Consider the following 20,275-nt stretch of genomic DNA (forward strand, 5'->3'; position numbering starts at 1 on the left):
GAGGAGGTTTTTTTGAAACCCCTGGACTCTCTCTTTCGTTGAATTCCCCTGATTCTTTTCTACTGTTGCCCAATCTCCTCTCTGACTTGACTGTCGGAGGATTTCCGTTGGAGGCATCTCCGGTCAGTGTGGACTTCCTTTGCAGGTGCTCGTTCTCGGCGATTAGACGACAAGGAGATTGGCCGCAACATTACTGGTGCCAGAATATCTCTGGCGGTCTGGCATTAATATTTGAAATATTAAATATTCAAGGTTGAATGGGAAAGCTTAATAGAAGTTGTGGCCATGTTTCTAATATACAAATGATAATACCAAATTCAATGGATTTGGTATTAGATTATGCTACGAGTTTGACATTCATGAATTATTCTGCTAGGAATGGTTATTCAATCTGAGATATCTTCAAAGTTACAAATGTAGCCTTGACTGGTTGAGACAATGAATTTGTGGGATTACCTTCCCGGTGGAGACTGACATCCTTCATGACAATGCCTTTGCAAGGTATGTCTTTGCTGCAAACAAGGCCGATGGTCACCTTGCACATATGACCCATGTAAATCCACAAACTGCACATTGCTTACTTCCACGGATAATGTCTTTCGCCATGGAATGCAGGAAACTCAGAAGAAAATAATCATTAGAACGGGTACCGGAAATGCTGTAATAATCGTTTGAACAAAAATGTTCTCTTTTACGTTAAATTAGAATTTACAATTAAACTTGCTATTTCTGCAATCATGATTCTTTAGGATGATCTTTTTTATTAGTCTTTCGTGAGTGTGAGGTATTTTCAAACTAGGCTCTAGTCCAAGCAAAGGCTTTTGTGGTTCGGTCCTGTAAGGTGTTTGTCATAGCTTGTTCTTATATTTAGTCTTCCATTATCAAAAAAATTAAATCAAGTTTTCTACTCCAATATAACATAAGGATCCAGACAACATGTTTTTGGGATTCAGTTGAAGCTTATTATAGTACCAAATGGGGGTTATTCTGGCTTACAGTTGAGATAAGCCAATAAACCTTGAATGGTGTCATACAAGATGCACAAGTGGTATATAGCGGTCACGTAAATGATTTTTCTCAAAAAAAATCTTATTGATACGGAATGTTTATTTTCTTATTCCTTTTTCTTTCTTAGCATTTCTTAGTTTAGATGTCTGTCAAAAAAGTGCATGCATTTTAATGACTTTAGCAGGCTAACCTAAGCAGATCCTCGCCCAGCAGGGTTGTAGTATTGATCAATAACGATGGCGGTCTTGACCGAAGTGAAGCTAATGTGCTCGAACAAGATATCCCTTGCGAAGCCAGACCCACCCTGCGAGCCACCACAACAAATAAAATAAAATAAAAATTACAGAAACTAATATTGTGTTGGAAGTAAGACGGCAATGAAATAAAAACGACCATCACGTGGAGATTATCATTATCATCTTGAATAAACTGATTTAGACGTGGATCATAGAACTGTGGCACTGGTACTTTGGTTTCCCTAAGTAAAACTAGGATTTTATCCAAATGAGAGAGGATTGGCCAAATGGGGGTTGGATGCCGATTGGGCAATTGGGGGTTGGATTTTCCGCTCAATATGGGACGCAGTTATAAATGTATGCGCAGCACACAGGGAGGGGGGGGGTGGGGTGTGCGGGGAATGTGGTCAAGCATTAGCTCTATTAATGTTTTTGTCTAATCTTGACTGAGCCCGAGGCTCAATAGTAAGATTGCAATGGGCATCCTGAATATGTAACCATGCATCTCCATTTTTTTTTTTTTTTGGATATAAACGGATGGTCACGTCATTCTAATGCGAGAACAGTCTAAATGATCAAGATACAAAATATCTCGCAGATCAGACGGACAAAAATCTCCTGGTTTCTAAACCCAATCCTTCGAATGTTCTGTCACAAGCTGCAGCCCAATCTGTTGCGTTGTTCGTCTCTCGATAGACGTGCCGGATAGACGACGCAGTGAAAAGACGAAGGGAATGCCAAATGTCAGAGATCAACAAATGAGCCTCCTGTTGCTCTGAGCCACCCTGAATCCAGACAATGACAATAGCCTAGTCACCCTTGATAAATATCCTCTCTGCATGAAGCTCTCGTACTGTAAAGATGATGCCAGCCCAAGCAGCATGAAGCTCCACTCTTGGAACTGAGAGCTCAAAGAGATGGAATCCTCCAGCCGCAAGCAGCCAAGTATCAGGATCGCGAATGACGAAACCAGCTCTATCTCTGCTCTCTCTGACACTGTCATCAAAGTTCACCTTGACACACTCCGAAGGAGAGGGATCCCAGTAGATAAGTAAGGCCCGTCGGGGTGCTACGGAAGCAGCATAAGAATCCCAATAGATGGAACTATCAAGGCGACCAGTGACAGCATCAAACTGAAGGTATTCCGTAGCGAGGCACCAGACTCTCTCAAGCATCCTATGCAAAGAAGCCACCTCACCCTCGAAGATAAGGTAGTTTCTGGACAATTAGATCTGATAAGCTATATAAATCATCTATCCACCATAGGAGTGCTCCCCATCCATCATACTCTTATGGATCGTGTTCAAGGACTCCAGCCATGTGTCCCTGCTCGATTCCCAGGGGTAGATGCTGGCCTGCCTCTAAATCAACCTCACCCACGGATGGATAGCGTAGGACGGCATGCTCGATCATCTCCTCCTCAAGCCCGCACATCGGACAGGAGATCGGAATGTCCATGCCCCTCCCTCTGAGAAGAGTACACGTCGGTAGACGATCCTAGGCAAGCTTTCAAAGGAAGAGCTTCACTTTGGGATGGGTTGCACTCTCCAGATTTAGGCCGTGTCAATCCTCCTAACTGTCACTGGTCTGCACATCTGGATCAAATCACGCAATGGGATCTTCGGGCAGCAAGATCAACCCCAAACCCTCACATTCCCATAGGGATGAACCGAGATCGAAATGGTAAGAATTCAGTCAGTAAGTAGACCATCGAACAAGCGATTGACCTTCTGGACTCACCAACTCCTGCCATCCTCAGACATCAGATTGCAGACTCGCTCCTGAGCAGTCGCCTCACTACTAACAAAAGTTGGCCAATGAAAAAGGGTCAGTCTCGAGATCCAGGTATCAAGAGTCATATCAACTGAGCAACCATCCCCAATCAACCAACCGACCTCATCCATCACACTGGGCTCTCGAGCACTGATCTCCTTTCAAATGAAGGAGCAATCGTGAGCTGTTTGGATCAGGAATCCCATATCGGGTCCTCGTCACCCTACTCCAAGGCAATATGGCTGAATAAGAAATCTGGCTATATGTCTGGCAATCAAAGCCTCTCTCCTGACTAAGAGGGACTGGATCCTAAGGCCCCCATCCCTCACCGACTGGCAAACCACCTCCTAGGCCAGGAGATGAATCCCATAATGATCATGATCCGAGTCACAGAGAAAGTCCTAAAACTGGTGCTCCAGCTCTCTGAGGCAAGAGATAGGCACAATCATGTTTGCCAGGAGATAAATCAGGAGAGAACTCAACACTGACCTCACAAAGGTCGTCCTGCCCATCAAGGAAAGGGTAGAGGCCTACCATCCATCAAGGTGCTTCTGGATCCGCTACTCCATAAGTTTGCACTCGCCTCTCCGGAGCTACCTCTTCATGATCGAAATGTCAAGATAGGTCAGCATCCCGGTATACTCCTAGATCCCAAGCCTCCTCCAAATCGTCTGCTTCACCTAGATCCTTGTTTGGGGACTGAAGATGACCAAGAACTTCTGAAGGTTCACCATCTGACCTGATGATCGGCAATATGCCTCGATAATGGAGGCAAATCACTCCATATTCCGAGCTGAGGTCTGACCGATGAGGAAAAAATCATCTGCAAAAAGAAGGTGAGAGAGCAGCTGGGCACCAGGAGCAGGCTAGTAGGACTCCAGTCTCAACCCTCGCACAGCAGCCCTCAACACATGGGACAAAGTGTCAGCACACAAAATGAATAAATATGGAGATAGAGGGCAACCTTGTCGAAGGCCAATAGAAGATTGGAAGAACTCAGTCGGGGTGCCATTAATCAGGATGGCAAAGCTCGAAAACTCTACGCTATCCATGATTCAACCCATCCACCACTCCGAAAGGCCCAGCTCCTAAAGAGTCTGTCGAAGAAAGGACTAGCTTATCCGATCGTACGTCTGCTCTATATCTAGCTTGATCACCATCAGACTGCGATGACCAGGGGCACACTGGAGGTCATGCATGAACTCCTGTGCCAGCAATACATTATTGGTGATGGATCGACCACCAATAAAGGTATCCTGCTAAAGACTAATCAGGTGAGGTATAATCGACTTCAGACGGTTGACCAAAATTCTAGTACATATCTTGTAAAGAGTAGTGCAGAAGCTGGTCGGTTTAAAGTGGCTCAAGAGCGATGCGTCAAGCCGTTTCAGAATGAGAGTGATCAGAGTCTTCTTCCACTCCGTCGGAATGCCTCTGCACTTAAAAACCAGCTGAATCGCCTCCATTACCTCCTCCTGATCAATTGCCCAGTACATGTGAAAGAAAAGAGGAGGAAAACTATCAGGTCCTGAGGCTTTGTCCTCTCCAAGGGATTAGATGGCCTCCCTCACCTCCTCGGCCAACACCGGATGAGTTAGGGCAGAGTTCTCCTGATCGGAGATGCAAGTCACCGACTGGGCTCCCTGGATGGGGCAGTCCTCCCCCAAAGGTACTGACTAGCAATCCCTAAAGAACTGGAGAAGCTGTCCTCAAATCCTCTCACAATCATCCACAGCCTTGCCATCGTTGTCCCTTGGCTGCCTGATACAGTTGGTAGACCGTCAGATCATAGTAGACTGGTGAAAGAATCTGGAATTTCTATCACTCTCCCGAATCCACTAAACCTTTGACTTCTGCCTCCAAAAAGTCTCCTATTGCCTCAACAGAGAGTAGTGCTCCGAGAGCTTGCCCCGAAGCTCCTGCAAAGCCGGCTCTCGGAGACCCCCCTCCCGATCCTCCCTTAACAACAATTCCATGATGTCCGCCTCCACCTGCTCAACCCATCGGAAGATGTCCCCCATCTCATGATGGTTCCATCGAATGAGCCTGTGTCTAGCAAGCTCCAACCTCCGAGTCATCCTATACGTTGCATCACCATGCACCGGCATCCTCCACACCTCCCGAATGAGGTTCCATGACACGGATAGAAAGTCCGAAACTTCTAGAATCGAAAAGGTGCCCTAGGAAGATCAAGACCATCCGTAGCGATGAGGATCGGGCAGTGGTCCGAAACAATCTACAGCAGGTGCTGAACACGATATCCTAGAAAATGATGGGTGCACTCTAAAGAAGTAACCGCCCAATTGATGCTCTCCCAGACCTGAGCTGTCCCTAGACGGTTATTACACTAGGTGAACTGGGGACCTGATTGATCCTCTCCCAGACCTGAGCCATCCCTCGATGATTATTACACCAGGTAAACCGAGGACCCACATAGCCCAGGTCAATCAGACCAGCCCCACTGATGAAGTTTCGAAACTCATGAGACTTAATGCCATCTTCTGCCAGCTTGCCACCTCTCTTCTCATAAGGGCCCATAATGCAGTTGAAATCACCGATGATAAAAGATGGCAAACCCTACAAAAATAGCTTGGAGATCTCAGCCCAAAACATCCTCTACTCCATGAGTCTTGTTCGGTGTTTGCATAAATATCAGATAGGAGCCAGGGTTCACCAATCTGCTTCGAGATGATCAGAGCCACCTGTTGCTCATATCTATAAAAAACATCCACCCTGACTGAGCCACAATGCCTCATCACCAGGATGCCTCCTGACAGGCCCCTAGACTCTACTGCATAGGAGCTCTAAGTCATCGGGGTCCGTCATTTCATCCGAACAAGACTCGTCCCAGACAGTCGAATCTCACTCAGGACATAAACATCAGGATTGTGCTGCTGGATCAATCGGCCGAAGGCCGATCGGAACGAGGGCTTTCCTACCCTCCAGATATTCTAAATCAAAAGTCTCATGGAGAAGGCACAACTGGAGGGGGGTCTTCACTAGACCCCTCTCCATCCTGAACTCCTCCCCAAACCCCATCATCCATCGGATCAAGACACTTCGCACTCACTACCTCCTCCTGGATGGCCTATCTCAATTTGGCTACAGCATTCTTGTAAGGGCGGTCTACACCATCGCCCGACTGCCTCAGACCCTCTCCCTCGATGTCCTCCCCGGTGTCATCCTCCGAGCATAGCTCCATCATCTGCATCGACATCCTTGCCCTGTCAGGGACAGCCGGCGCTCGGGCTCCCTTGTCTGCCACTGAAGTCGCCTCGCCCACCACCTCTGGGGCTCTGGCAGAGAAAAGGAAGACCTCGGACTCCCCATGGCCATCAACCTGCACCTTGGACGGCTCAGATGAAGCAAGAGCCTTCCCTTGGGCCCTAGTCTTCCTTGAGGACCCCCTGGGGACAACCAAACCTAACTCCCTCTCACTGGTACTGATTGGCGCTCGGCCCACATCAAACTTAGAGGATCGGGAGCACTTGGGTTGGGAAGAGCCCACCCCTGTGTTCCACTTGCCAGGCCCATCACCCGCTGGAGAGATCCTGACACCCGAACCTGTGGGCTCCCCAAATCGCAGCCCAAATCCCCTCCACCCAGTGAAGCAAAGGGGTTCGGGCCTCCTGCATGCATCCTGGCACCATCCGCACTGTCTAGCTTGCCGGGCAATCTCCGCCTTGTGACTTTGGTCGGTTGGATCCAGCCGTTCGATCTCGCAATCGGGATGACACGCTCTGAGTTTACACCAGCCCTAGCCAGCCTGGGTTGATTCGGTCAGATTGGCAAGTCGATGCCCCAGTCATCTTCCTACCTTCGTCCGCTGTCTCGAGCTCTACTTCGCGCTATCAGACAGCCAGCAGCCAAGGTCCCAAGTGTGGACCATCCGCTCCCAGCCATCCATCCGACACTTCTCTCCAGACCACATTCTCCAAGTTCAAACCGATCCCCGCACCCCCAGAGAGCCCTCCAGCCTGACACCCCTCCTTCGACTGGTGGAAGAAGCCGTATCTCAGACAGACCCCCTCTAGGTTCTCAAACACATATCACTACCAGAAGGGCCCACCTGGCCCTTAACGAGCACCCCCGGCCTCAACGGTCGGGAGAGCTCGATTTTCACGGCCACTCGAGCAAACCTAAGCTTTCTCATCTCTGTCGTGCAATCGACGATGGAGAAGAGAAAGCCGATGGGGTGCACAACCTCCTGGATCGCTGATTCCTCCCAGTACTCCGCAGATAACCACCGTAGTCGGACCCAAACTAAAGTCGTGCTGATCGCACCATCCACTAGAAAGAAGCCCGACCGCCACGATTCCAATGCCAATGGCTGCCCCACCACGATCCACGACCGATGGAGGACCACATCACGTTCCTCAGTATCTCTGAACCGGAAGAGGAGGAACTCCGTCTCAAGGCCAAACGCCGCCACCGATCTCTTGATTCCAGCATGAAGTCGGAAATTTTGGACCATCAAATCCGGTGCCACCTGCCTTCTCAAGTTTTTTTCCATCACTGCTGTGGCCGCCTAAAGCTTCAACCTCTCATTGAGGCTCTCCGCCAAGACCTCGATAATCTCTGGGAACCACCATGACTGTTCACTTACCTCTATCGACAATGGCTTCGATGAAATTCAGACAGTGCGTCCCTGCATCGCCTTCTTCCGACTCGATTCTGGCTGTTCAGCACCCTTCATCTCCTTCGGATGCTCCCACAAATTGCTCACTATGTCCACCTGCTCTGACAACGACAGAAGCCCATCAGATCACTGGCAATCACGTCAGAAAGAATTCGAGCATAAATTTTAAAGCATCTCTCAACCAGATGCCGCAACGGACAGACAATTCAAACTACAAAGAATAGGTTTTTTTTTTTTTTTCAATCAAGTAACCATGCACCCCTCAGGAAATTCTTAACAAGTGTTGTAATGGCCATCGATGCCGGTACTTCTGTTAGGAATCAATATATTGTATACTTGCATAATAATTATTTGTCACTATCACAAAATAAAATTTAAGAATGAAAAAATATTTTTCTAAACGACTTTTATTCATAACTTCTTTGCAATTGATGTGAAATTGAAATCTTTAACCTCAAAACAAATGTTACAAAGATACGTGTGCGCGCGTGTAGAGAGAGAGAAAGAGAGAGAGAGAATCAAATAATTATCATTATTTAGTTATTTATTATTAATATTAAATAATAAATTTTTGTTGAGACTGCTATAATATATTTTAACAACCATTGTTTTAAGCCATGCGCTGATGTTATGGTGGTTTGCATTTCTTTGCTCTATTTTATTTTCTTGAAGATGGAGGGATGCATGACTTCGTTTACCTGCCATGTCTTGATCCTCACACCCGTCGTAGCTTGAAATTTATGGCAATGGGAGACATGAATTTTCTCAACTGTAGATCTGCCAGCATCTTTTTCGGAAAGTGTGGGGCATGCGGGCACAAGATGCAGTGCTTCCGGTATATTAAAGAACAAAATGGGTATGATTGTCAATCCTAATACAATGAATCATGAGATAAAAGAGGCATCTCATATAATTAAAAAAAAATTATTTATTTTATAAAAAATATATTTTTATTAATGATGCTTTCAATACAAATATCAATAATTTTTATAACAAATTTAATTTTCATATCTGAAAATAAAGATCTACTATCATCAGAATCCTCTTTATTTATCTTTTAAAGTCAAAGCTCAAATCGAGATCCTTGCATATGATGGGACTATCAATATAGAGAGACCGGTTAATTGGCTAGATCAGTTAAAGGCCTACTTCATTATCTATAAATCATTAGTATTCTAAGGATATTTTTTACCTACTGCAAGCTTTCTAGTCATGCTCTTATTTAACGAAATTCGTATATGAGGAAGAATGATATCTTTAATTTGACGTAAAGTAAATTTAAAGACTTAATCAAGAAGTAATTTTATCTAATCAGTTATGAAAAAGATCGATGGATCAAGTAGTAGTATCTATGGTAAAAGTATGATTGATCTCTCCAGGATTACACTATCAATTTCTACAAGTAAGATTTCTCACTTGAGATCTTCATCGATAATATTGCGGTCTTCATAAAATATGTTAGATGTCTCCACATATGCATTCAAAAGGAGTTGAAACTCTTCGAAGTTTGAAGAGACATCAGTAAATCTAGCATAAAAGCCATGAAGCTATGGGCGTTGAGGAGAAGAATCTGCCCAAGGACAACAAGAATGGATAGACTCAAACAAAGTAGTGGAAATCTATCCTAGGAAAAGGAGCAAAGTAGGAGGCAAGCTGATATAATTCAGAGAAAAATATTATGACCAATATAAGATCAACGAACATACCAATGAGAAGTTTTGAAAGTTTTATCTCAAATTGCAGCTGAAGAGGAAAAAATCGAAGGACAAAAAATATAAGACCAGAAGGCAGTCCTTAATTTGATATAGGTAGAGGAGTTGCCAGAGCTTAAGTAAGTTAATTCAAAATTGAGCATGATTGTGAGAAAATATGATACAACAATTGAGCCAAATCTAGAGAAACGAAAGGAGCTCTTTCACTTAAAGATCGAGATGAAGCAACACATTATCAAAGCTATCGTAGATTCTGAAAGTCAGAAGAACCTCATATCTAAAAATATGGTTCAGAAGCTATAGTTGCAAATCAAATCTAATTTGTGTCCCTACTCTCTTGGATAGATTTAGAAAGTTGTCGAGTAGAAGATTACGAGCAGTGTATGTTTAAATTTGTAATAATGGTGATATACATTGACAAGGTAACTTGTGAAGTTGTTCTTTTGGATATTTGTCTTGTCATCTTTAGAAGTCCAGGCTTTTGGGATTGAGATACAGTCTTCCATAAATGGCAAAAAAAGTATTTACTTGTAAAGTGCGGGAAGTAGTTTATAATTAACACCTTTACAATACAAGATAACATAGACCTTATAATTATAGCTTAGGTTAACTGACCTCCTAGTTCCTATAATCAATTTATGATAATGATACAAAAAGTCGATGCCGCTCATAAGAGGTCAAACTCTCGCTTATTTATTTCACCAATTGATCAACTAAGTCAAGATCAAGGGCAAGTTGCCATCATCAATGAGGTAGGATAGCCAAGAGCAGTCCTATGATGGGGTCTAGATGCAAGAATGGGCTAAATGATTCTCTGAGATATATAGAAGTAGAAAAAAAAAATAGAAATGAAAACTATCTCCAAGCCAAGCTAAATGGTACAAATATTATGGAAGCATGTATTTTCCATCTATAATTCTGATTTGGTCGGTGCTAAATCTCCTAAATAATGGAAACCTAATTTAAGAAGATACTAGACTTGATATGGACTACTTTACTTACTACAAATAAAGCTCAACATGATTTAAGAGTAAGATACAATGCATCAAAAAGTTAAATCATATGCCAAACTTTTAAAGATCATAACTTGATCATATAATATCCAATTTGGATGTTTTTTTTATTATATTAAGCAACTTCTCAAGATCCAAGATATAGCATCTTTCTCTGAAAAGGGGTATAGTTAGCAATTAAGTCCAAATTCCATTCTTTAAATCATAATTTTTTTTTAGAAAAAATTATGACAAGTTATATCTCTGAATCCAAGAAGAAAAATATATAGTGATAGAAGACAAAGTTAGTATAAGAATCCAAACTTACCTTTCGTAGGATTTTAACTTTTTCTATTTATTTTTGCGAGTTATGTCTATTTTTAGAAAGCTAATTCTATTGAAAGCAGAATAAAAATCTGATCCAAATTATATAAAGACGGATCTCATTATTATAAATATATACTATATACCTTAGTTTTTAAATCATCTTCAGAAGAATAGGGGCTCTAAGCCCTATTTTGGTCATTTTGTTCTAAATTTCTATGGAGTGATTTGAGTTAAGTGGATTAAGAAAATTCTTATTTCTTCTTGATCGAATCAAATATATCGTGAAAGATCATAAGAACAAAGTTGTACATATGGTATTAGGAAACTTGTAATTATTATAAAAGTGCCCGCTGAATCAAGGGCTGTGTGGAATGGCTTATGTGTTGCTATTTTTATCCATAAGCCGATAATTGGGTAAGGGTTGAAGAGGATGCTTTAGTAACATGGTATGTTAATAACTAATTCAGTCCGTTATTTGAGGCTTCCCCCTCCGTATAGAAAGAAGAAAAGAGAGAGAAATTGACATAAAGGTGAGCCAGAAGCTCAATCATTTAGATAGGATCGCAAACTCATGATTTTGGAACAAAAATCATATGTGTTTGGCATTATAAAATATCATTTGGAGTGGGTTTCATAGTTTGCAATATTTCTTTTAATACCAATCTTAAAAAATAAGTTCAAAAGTCAAAGATTTTTTCTAGTAATAAAATTATTAGTCCCATGATTAACGTATTCTCTTCCTTCCTCGTTTTTAATATATATTTTTTAACGATACATACTATATAATTATATGATATATACTAAATATATAATCAAATGATACATACTGTAAATAATTTCGAAAATAACTTTCGATATAATTTTAATGTAATTCAATATTTAGAACATAACAGCAAACTTTATCGGCATCAACATGCCTACTTTTGATATCATTTGTTTCTTTAAGTTAAGCAACACTTATTATCCAAAATAAAAATATTTGATTAAAGCATATTTGATTGGATAAGATTTACAGGATATTTTCCATGAGTCAAAATTGATACCAATAAATTCTCTTGCCAAATACTATCAAGGATGGAGCTTTGTAAATAAACTTTGCACATAAAACCTACGGCTTTATTAATCATAAAATTCGTGCACACCTCCATCTCTAGATCAAAGAAAAACAAAGGACATGATCAATCGATGATGGACGTTCAATGGAGACAAGCTATGGTTGGGTACACGTAACCACTGGTGTCACCATGAACGTTGATACAGGAGACTTTTGTGTCATTCGGTGAGGAAACTGCCGTGAGGTTCACATTTTTAAGGTGAACTCCAGTGCAGGGAACAGTCTGGCTACAGTTGAGGGTCACGGCAGTCTTGGTCTTCGAGGTCCCCGTCAAGTAAGCGAACGTCACGTTGCTGATGTGTACGGCTTTTTCCTGCACAATTAATGGATCAAGAAAAAGTTAATATCGGTTAATACGAAAACATTAACAAATTATATATAAACAGTCAGAGAATTGGCTTATAAGAAAAGCAAAGATGCATAAATAAGTTAACATTAACAAAGAGTTACACACACACACACACACACACACACACACACACATATACATACATGCAATCAGGGAATTGGCCTATAAGAGAAGCAAGATGTATAAATAAGTTCTTAGTTTTAACCTTCCTATGTAACATTTTGTTTTTAACATCGGTATAAGAACAATTATTTTGCTGGGACGGAAAAGGCAGACCATTCGCTCAGTTATTAAGTGAATTAGCATTTAGACAATACTCAAGGATCTCATTAAGGAGATTTTAAAAGAAAAAAGTCCAAATTTTTTTGTTGCAAGATATTTTCATGTTCAAATAGTAATGACAGGCGTTAGTTGCACTAAATGGTCCCCTAAATTCCAAATAACAAGCATCAATCAACCATGCATACCTTGATGGGACATTCGTCATCACTGTCACAGTAGTATTGGTCTATGACAATAGGGTTTTTAACATTGGTGACATTAATATGCTCAAACGATATACGGCTTGCAGACCCTGTTGCTCCCTGCATGATGGTTGTGTAATAAATTAAGCAACTGTCCATAAAATGCTATGAAATGGGGAAAGTGTCGTCTATAATTTTGACCTGCCATGTCTTGATCCTTGCTCCGTTAGTGGTATTAAACATTTGAACATATGAGACATGGATCTCATCAACTAAAACATCCCTCCTTCCCTTTCCTAAGCTGCCCACACTAGCAAAGATATAACAAGTTAAATAACGATCAGTGTCATTATATATAATTAAGATATATGGTTTGTCAATAAAGGAGGGAAAAAATGGGGAGAAAAAGATATATGCCTAAAGCTGTCATGATGTAAAACAACGATGAGGAGCAAGCCAGTAGTCTTTTCATTTTAGAGGGATATTGTAACACCTTTGCCAGAGCAAAGGATTTTTAGTAGAGGAACGAAATGGAACGGAATGTTTTTCCAAGGTGGGAAACCAACCTTACACCATGGCCTGGTCCACAGGTGATACGTTCAATTACTATATCATGAACACGGTCTCCTATAGAGATGCAGTCGTCACCTGCAACATATGAAGTACGTGCAGCACATAACTAGTTATTATGAAGATGGAAGAGGAAGTATGGTAGCGAAGAGGCGTGACAGAACTTGTAACCTGTTCCTATAACAGTGTCTTGGATCTTGACATGCTGCGAAGCTTGGACGTGAATGCCATCGGTGTTGGGACTGGTTTGAGGGGCCGTGATGTTGAGCCAAGTCACGTTAAAACCCTGGCAGCCGTAGATGGTGAGGTGAGTTTGTGGGCTGTCGGCGAAGCTCAACCCGCTCACGACGGTGTCATTGCACTGGTGAACTCTTAAACCCTGGGTCGCAGAAGCCCAACATGCATGGTTAGCATTGATTCGACGTACATCTACAACCACGTGCACTCCCGCATATATATATATATATATATATATATATATATATATATATATATATATATTCCAACAAGGCTCTTCAAAGTAGAAGTGCACGGGACTAGATGACCCGCTAGATTAATATTTTTGCCAGCTAAGACGAGCACCCGAGGTTTAGTTGGTAATTTATGGCTTCGATCGAGGCTGGATTTTTTTAAACCATCACAAGACCATCAGCTAAAACCTTCGAAGGACCCTTTAGGCCTTTCTTATAGGATGTATTGGTGTTAGAAATGCATGAAGCTGAAAGTACAGTATTAATTCCAGCAACGCTAATTCACGGCCGCCAACTCGAATACAACTCAGCTGGAATCATTTCGACATGGGTGCAGAGTTCAGCCATTTGGGGCAGCTATACTTGGACCGTCATACTCCAACAAAAGAAAAAATTGCTGCATGCACGTATATAGGATGATGCCTGCCACCAATCGTTGGTACATGATGGCGTGGATTCGAGACATCCTATGCTCATCTCAGTCATTGCCCCTCAGAAATACACCGCGCCGATTAATGGAGTGCACCAACAGTCTAGACTGTGCGCGCATACCAACCTTTGAAACAAAAGACATCCTCAAAAATGTCAAATTATTCATTGGAGCACGTATAGTAGCTTAGCGATGGACAAATCCAACCATTAAGGGAAGTGCACAAGCACATCATATATTGATCCCTTATTTTTCTTGTTTTTATCCTTTTATGGTTGGACTAGTATGCTGAGCTAGTGGATCCGGTCAAACCAATATGTTTTCTTAAAAAAAAAAAAAAAAAAGATTTTGCGCAAACGTATGTAAAGCTTACCGTTGGGGCCAGCTTGGTGCATCCCTGACAACAAAAACAAAAATAAATTGGAAGGTTAGGAAGATTGTAAGCACGCACGCACATACGCGCACCGATCGAGAGGGATTAACAATTTGATACTTTGGTTGGATCAAGAATAATAAGAAAAGGGATTATACATGCATTCTAATTAAGGAGTACGAGTTTCGAGCGAGCACCTCTTTTTTGTTACGTTTGCAAGATTTTTTCCACCAATTGGACCCTCTACCATCAATGCGACCAGAACCAGAAAATGTGAGACCGCTCAATGATTCAAATCGTAGCCATTGGGATGCATCTTTATCTTCCCATGTGTCTGGATCGTCGGGTGCGACTATAGTTCCATTAATCTGTCGTCAAGATGATACTATCATGCATCAAATTAATTAGAAAAAGAAAAAACCACCATGGTACACAAGTGGACGATAATGGTCCGATGGGGGCCTGGAAGTGGCGCAGCCCATCTCATGGTGGTGCGCTGCAACACACTCACCATGACCACCAACGAAATTAATTTACTCTACTCGGTATCCAGCGTAGACCTGAACGTGGACACTGGTGGGTTTGCATGGGCCCTGAAAAATTGTGGGCATCACAAGAAATGTCTTATCTGCAGGGACGATCATAGTTGAACGGGCCCCAGTCGAACCACATGTTTTGTCCCATGCATTTTGGAAGGCCTGCAAAAGAGCATATATAAAAATATAAAAGAAATCCGGAGCCTTGGTCTCTTTTCGTTGCGAGGGAGCTATGCATAGTCTCAACTAGGGAAATGCACGAGGCATTGTCACGTACTTCAGTATCATCTGTATCGCCATCGCCAACAGCTTTGAAGTCTAGAACGTTAAAATGCTCTTGGCCGTAAGTCTTGGTCACGCCGACAAACGTCAAACATAATATCAGCACCAAGTGAGGATGAATTCCCTGCACAATTAATTGACTCAGAAGATTTCTTTTCTGATCATGAACATGAAATCGTAAGATATTGAGATATATATACTCTCCAGAAAAAGAAGAAAACAAAAATTTCAAGAATGCAGGATTTCTTGATCGGTGATGGCGATCTAAACTTGGATAAGTTCCCTACCATGTTGTCTTTCGGAAGCAGATAGAGAGGACTAAAGTGTACTGAAATGATGCACGAAGAAGTAGGCTGGCCGGTTTTTTATAGTGAGGGCGGGAGCTAATACATTGGAAAGTAAATAAATTTTTTTTGTCATCCTCCTCAGCAGTAACCACTCGGAGGATATTCTCCAATTCTAACAAAAACCAAAAGTGGAAAAAGAATATTAATTTATGCCGCAGGGGAAGGAGTGGACTGCCAATTTTATGAAACTATTTCTTGCTTATTCCAAGTGTATTACTCTTTGGTCGGAATCCTATACCAATTTTGATCAACCGGACGGTAAGCTTCTATTTTATTATTTTATTTTGTTTGCCTATTTTATTTCTATGAGATAAGAGAGAAGGGACTGGCTTGGTCCAGCTAACTCCTACATCATAGCAACAGGGTCACCAAAATGGACAATGAAATACCTGCCGAACCGAGAAAAATATCTCAATAAAGAAAGCACCAAAAAACCTGGAATAAAAAAAATGAAAAAATTGCCCCAATCGCACCCGAAACATATGTAAGCTTCTTTTCCGAAACAAGACAACGAAGGTATATACCAAATACTATAATTTTAGACATTCTCGGTAATTGTAATTCTTGTCATATCTGGAACGTGTAATACGTGGGGCTGACTTAATGGACGCGATGAAAATAAACAAATAGATATTATAACATTTCGACATGCATGTGTTACTGCATTGCGCGCCTGTAGCTCAGTGGAAAGAGTATCTGTTTCCATGGTGCTGATGATCATCTCGATCGATCGTAAAGCAAACAGCGTTCCATGTGATCAACACTTGTATCACAGTTTCAATCTTTCATCTATTCATCAAGTTTGTTGTCCAGCAGAGTCATAAGATGTATCTTCGATGCTTGTCCGAGCAGCCACTCGATCCTCATCAAGAAGAAAAACCTTTTTCAAATTGCCAGCATCAACAGGTAGAGCACGAAGCTTCCTTTTCAGCAACTTGGAAGTAGAATAACCTAGCAAGTTCATACATTTTCAGCATTTTAGGCACCAAGATCAAAATGTTGAAAATATATTTCTCTGTGCATTTTCGAGATTCTGAAAATGCATAAAAAGTATATTTTCAGCATTTCGGACATGGTGCTTAAAGGCTTACAAGAATGATAAAAGAAAACAAATAACTGTAATTAAGAGATATATAAAACATCATAGCATCTAAGAATCACGATCATGGCCTTAACCCATTGCATCCATTTCAGCATAACAAGATTAAGCTCCGAAAGACAAACAGAATCTACACGAAACTCAAAACTAACATCACTACTTGCTCGCCAATCCGCCACAAAGTTGACCTCCCTGAACATATTTTCCGCTCCAAAATAATTTATTGCTAAATGTCATGAAGCAAAGAAATGGAAGGTGCAGAATGCATTTGCATATTGATCCATATAATGACAGTGAGCAAATCACCCTCTAAAATTATTTTGCTGCATTGTAAATACTTGATGGCATTGATGAGCCTTTTCCTGAGCTGCCCTTCACTCTACCATAAAGATTGATATATAGTATGAAATTGTCTTGGACCAGCCAGAAGCATACGACCATTATGGTATCTAGCAATGAAACTTGCTCCAACTTGATTAAAGACCTATCAAATTTAATTTTGAGCAATCTATAGGGAGGGAGCATTCAACAAACCTGCAAAAAACAAGAAGGAGAGGAGTTATTGGAGTTGCAGACATCCCAGTGCAATGAGTTACTTGATGGCTATCATGATTAAGATCATAAAATTCTGAAGCCAGTCTTATAGCATATTCAACAATCAAGAGAGGATTAGAAATATTACTTTGAAACACTCGGCTACTTCAAGCTGACCAAAGCATCCAAGAAGCATAAGTAATAATTGACTGTATCACTGAGTTGCCAACATGAGAGAATCTAACAAGGCTTGCTATGAAATGTAATAGCCATAGTATCCAAACCTATGGGTGATCACCGTCCATGTATCCTTCGCAATTTGACAATCGATCAACCCATGCTCAACATTTTCAACAAGGCCACATACACCACAACTAGTGAAGTGTTCATCAATGAGTCCTCTGTCAGCCAATAAAAACTTGCAGGGAAGTCTATACCATCTAATTTTCCAAAAGAAAAGCTGAACTCTAGAAGCTGCAATTACATTCCAAATAGTAGAAACGGTTCTATTAGCGTCAATATCCTCCTTAGAGATAGCAAGAAGATCTCTGTATATATCTCGAGCCTTAAGTTTATTTGAACCAGTCTTATATCGCACTAAAGCATCTTGAGTTGGATACTTCGGAAAGGACAAAGTAATAATCTGTTGGATTGTATCTAAAGTGAAAAACTCCCATAACTTTAGCACATCCCACTTATAAGAATTAATAATTAGAGAAGCAAGTTGAATACCCTCCAACTGCAAAATGTTGTCTATATATAGGAATAGGTTTTCTGTTTTAGTAGTATACTATTAATCCACACATCATCCAAAATATAGATATTATCACCATTGCCAATTTGCCATTGAAATAAATACCAAATACACTACAATGAAAATGATAAAAGACGACACTATAAAAGGCATTTTACGATAAGCTCTACGACGCTTCAAAAAGCATCGCGAAAGCGTCGCCTATGTAAGAGTGGAGCCGAAAAGCGTCGATGCTTTTTAAAAACATCGTAATATTTTCTAACGACGTTTTAAAGCATCGTAAAATTAAATTTTATCAGTATTTTTTAGCATCGTTAATGACAACGCGTCCTCCACTCTACCAAGACGCTTTTTAAAGCGTCGGCAGTTAAGTCACTAGCGACGCTTATAAGCATCGTTAATCAGTCTATTAACGATGCTTATAAGTGTCGTTAATTTTTTTAATAGAAAAAAAAATATAGATTTTATATACAAAAAAAAGAATACATACATTTTTGTACAAAATTATATCAATTATTCAAACATAAATCTGTACAATCACCATCATTCACACCAAAAGCAAACTTCAATAGCAAATTTAACCAAACCAAAAGACATTGTTTTATATAAATAAAAATAAAGTACTAATCATCCATTACAATCAAGAGTTCAACCTAACTAAAAGCATACAGAAAATATAAGACTACAATAAAAATAAAATGATGTCAATCTGCAGGTGGATGGTCGTCGCTGTCTCCACGTAATGTGCCGCCGTCTCGACGGGTGCCTGATGTACCAGGAGCCTACAAGAAACACATGAAAAGCTTGATTTACATATCTATAAATAAAAATATATAGATTATCAAATTAATAGAAAAATATATATTTAATAATATGTGTTTATCTGAGATGGACCATACATCTCTAATAAAGATGTAAGCCGATCAATCTGTCCCCTCATGGCCTGCATCTTGGCACGGTTCTGTCGCATTTCCATCTCAGCGGCATGACTCTGTCTAATCTTCTGTATCTCCACCTCGAGTCTGCGGATGCGTGAATCCTGAGCATCTACTGCAGCATGCTGCGTATATCGACTAATCTCAGATAACTGAGTGGGGGTGACTCCTACTCCATAACCCCTCACTCGGTCGTAGCGCTCTGGTCCCATCAACTCTGTGAACACCTCGACCTCGATACGGCTCTGCTGCGTAAATGCTGTGGACTCGTCGTCATGCTCTGCAATGAGAGATGTAGCCCTCTCCTGTATTTTTTTTGAAATAAGAGTTATACATTAATAGCTAACAAAATTAAATTAAAATTATTATAAAAAATAGAATATTAATAATACCGTACATATAAATCTCTCGACTCATCTCGAACAAAAGTACCATCCTGATGAGTATGAGTCATCCAGTAAACTCTACTTTACCGGGTTCTCTCCCATGCTCATCTACCTACACAAATAATTTCAATTTTAAACAAACAGTTATAACAATTTAAAAAAATATATGAGTATCATGATACAGACATGGTCCACGATACATAATGATATTAGTTATATAAATGTTTCAACATAAAAATTAGAAGTTAATTATGAAAGTTTAAGAAACATACAAACTTCTGTCAGAGTCGTGCATAACTCTTCGACCCCGATATATGAGGAACAGACTGAGCTGCTCGTGCAGCTCTACCAATAGCAGAATAAGTCTGTAAAATAAAGTAAAAAATTTGTTATATGTATAATATATAATATACAATATAAATCAATATTTTTATAAAATATTTAAAAGAAAAGATAATGAGCAGATAATATACCTGTGCCCTCTTGGAGAACCAATAATGAACCAACTCCATCCACTAATGAGGGGTATATCAGGAGGATTATTCCTAGCAACCTCCTCCTCTGTTATACCCTGTCTCATATAGTTCCTCTTCAATTGTGTTCTATATTCTTTTCATTTGCGGTTGAGAGACTTCATTATAAAATCATGAGTGGATGGAGGGAGAACAAACTTGCTCTATAAAAAAAAAAGTTAAATAAAATAAATTATATAAGTGATTAACAATTAATACATAGTATGAACATCAATTCATTATCTCTATAACTCGGAGGAGCTCAACTTTGTACGTTGGAAGCATGTCATTCCATTTTGCATAGCCTAACGGACATAGCTAAGGCCTCCGAGCAACAGTCCCCAAAAATGAAGTCAATAAGCAGGCAACTTTCTTAATTGGCTGACCTAGCTGATTGCACTCCACAATAATTCTCTCACCCTCACACATCTGC

General features: G+C 40.7%; 1 pseudogene; it reads right to left on the minus strand.

Moving 5' to 3' along the window:
• Nucleotides 1–382: 382 nt before the first annotated feature.
• LOC140856368 (probable polygalacturonase At1g80170) lies at nucleotides 383–17,162 on the minus strand (annotated as a pseudogene).
• Nucleotides 17,163–20,275: the final 3,113 nt, after the last annotated feature.

This window comes from Elaeis guineensis, chromosome 3, assembly GCF_000442705.2.
Source record: "Elaeis guineensis isolate ETL-2024a chromosome 3, EG11, whole genome shotgun sequence".
Classification (NCBI taxonomy): Eukaryota; Viridiplantae; Streptophyta; class Magnoliopsida; order Arecales; family Arecaceae; genus Elaeis; species Elaeis guineensis.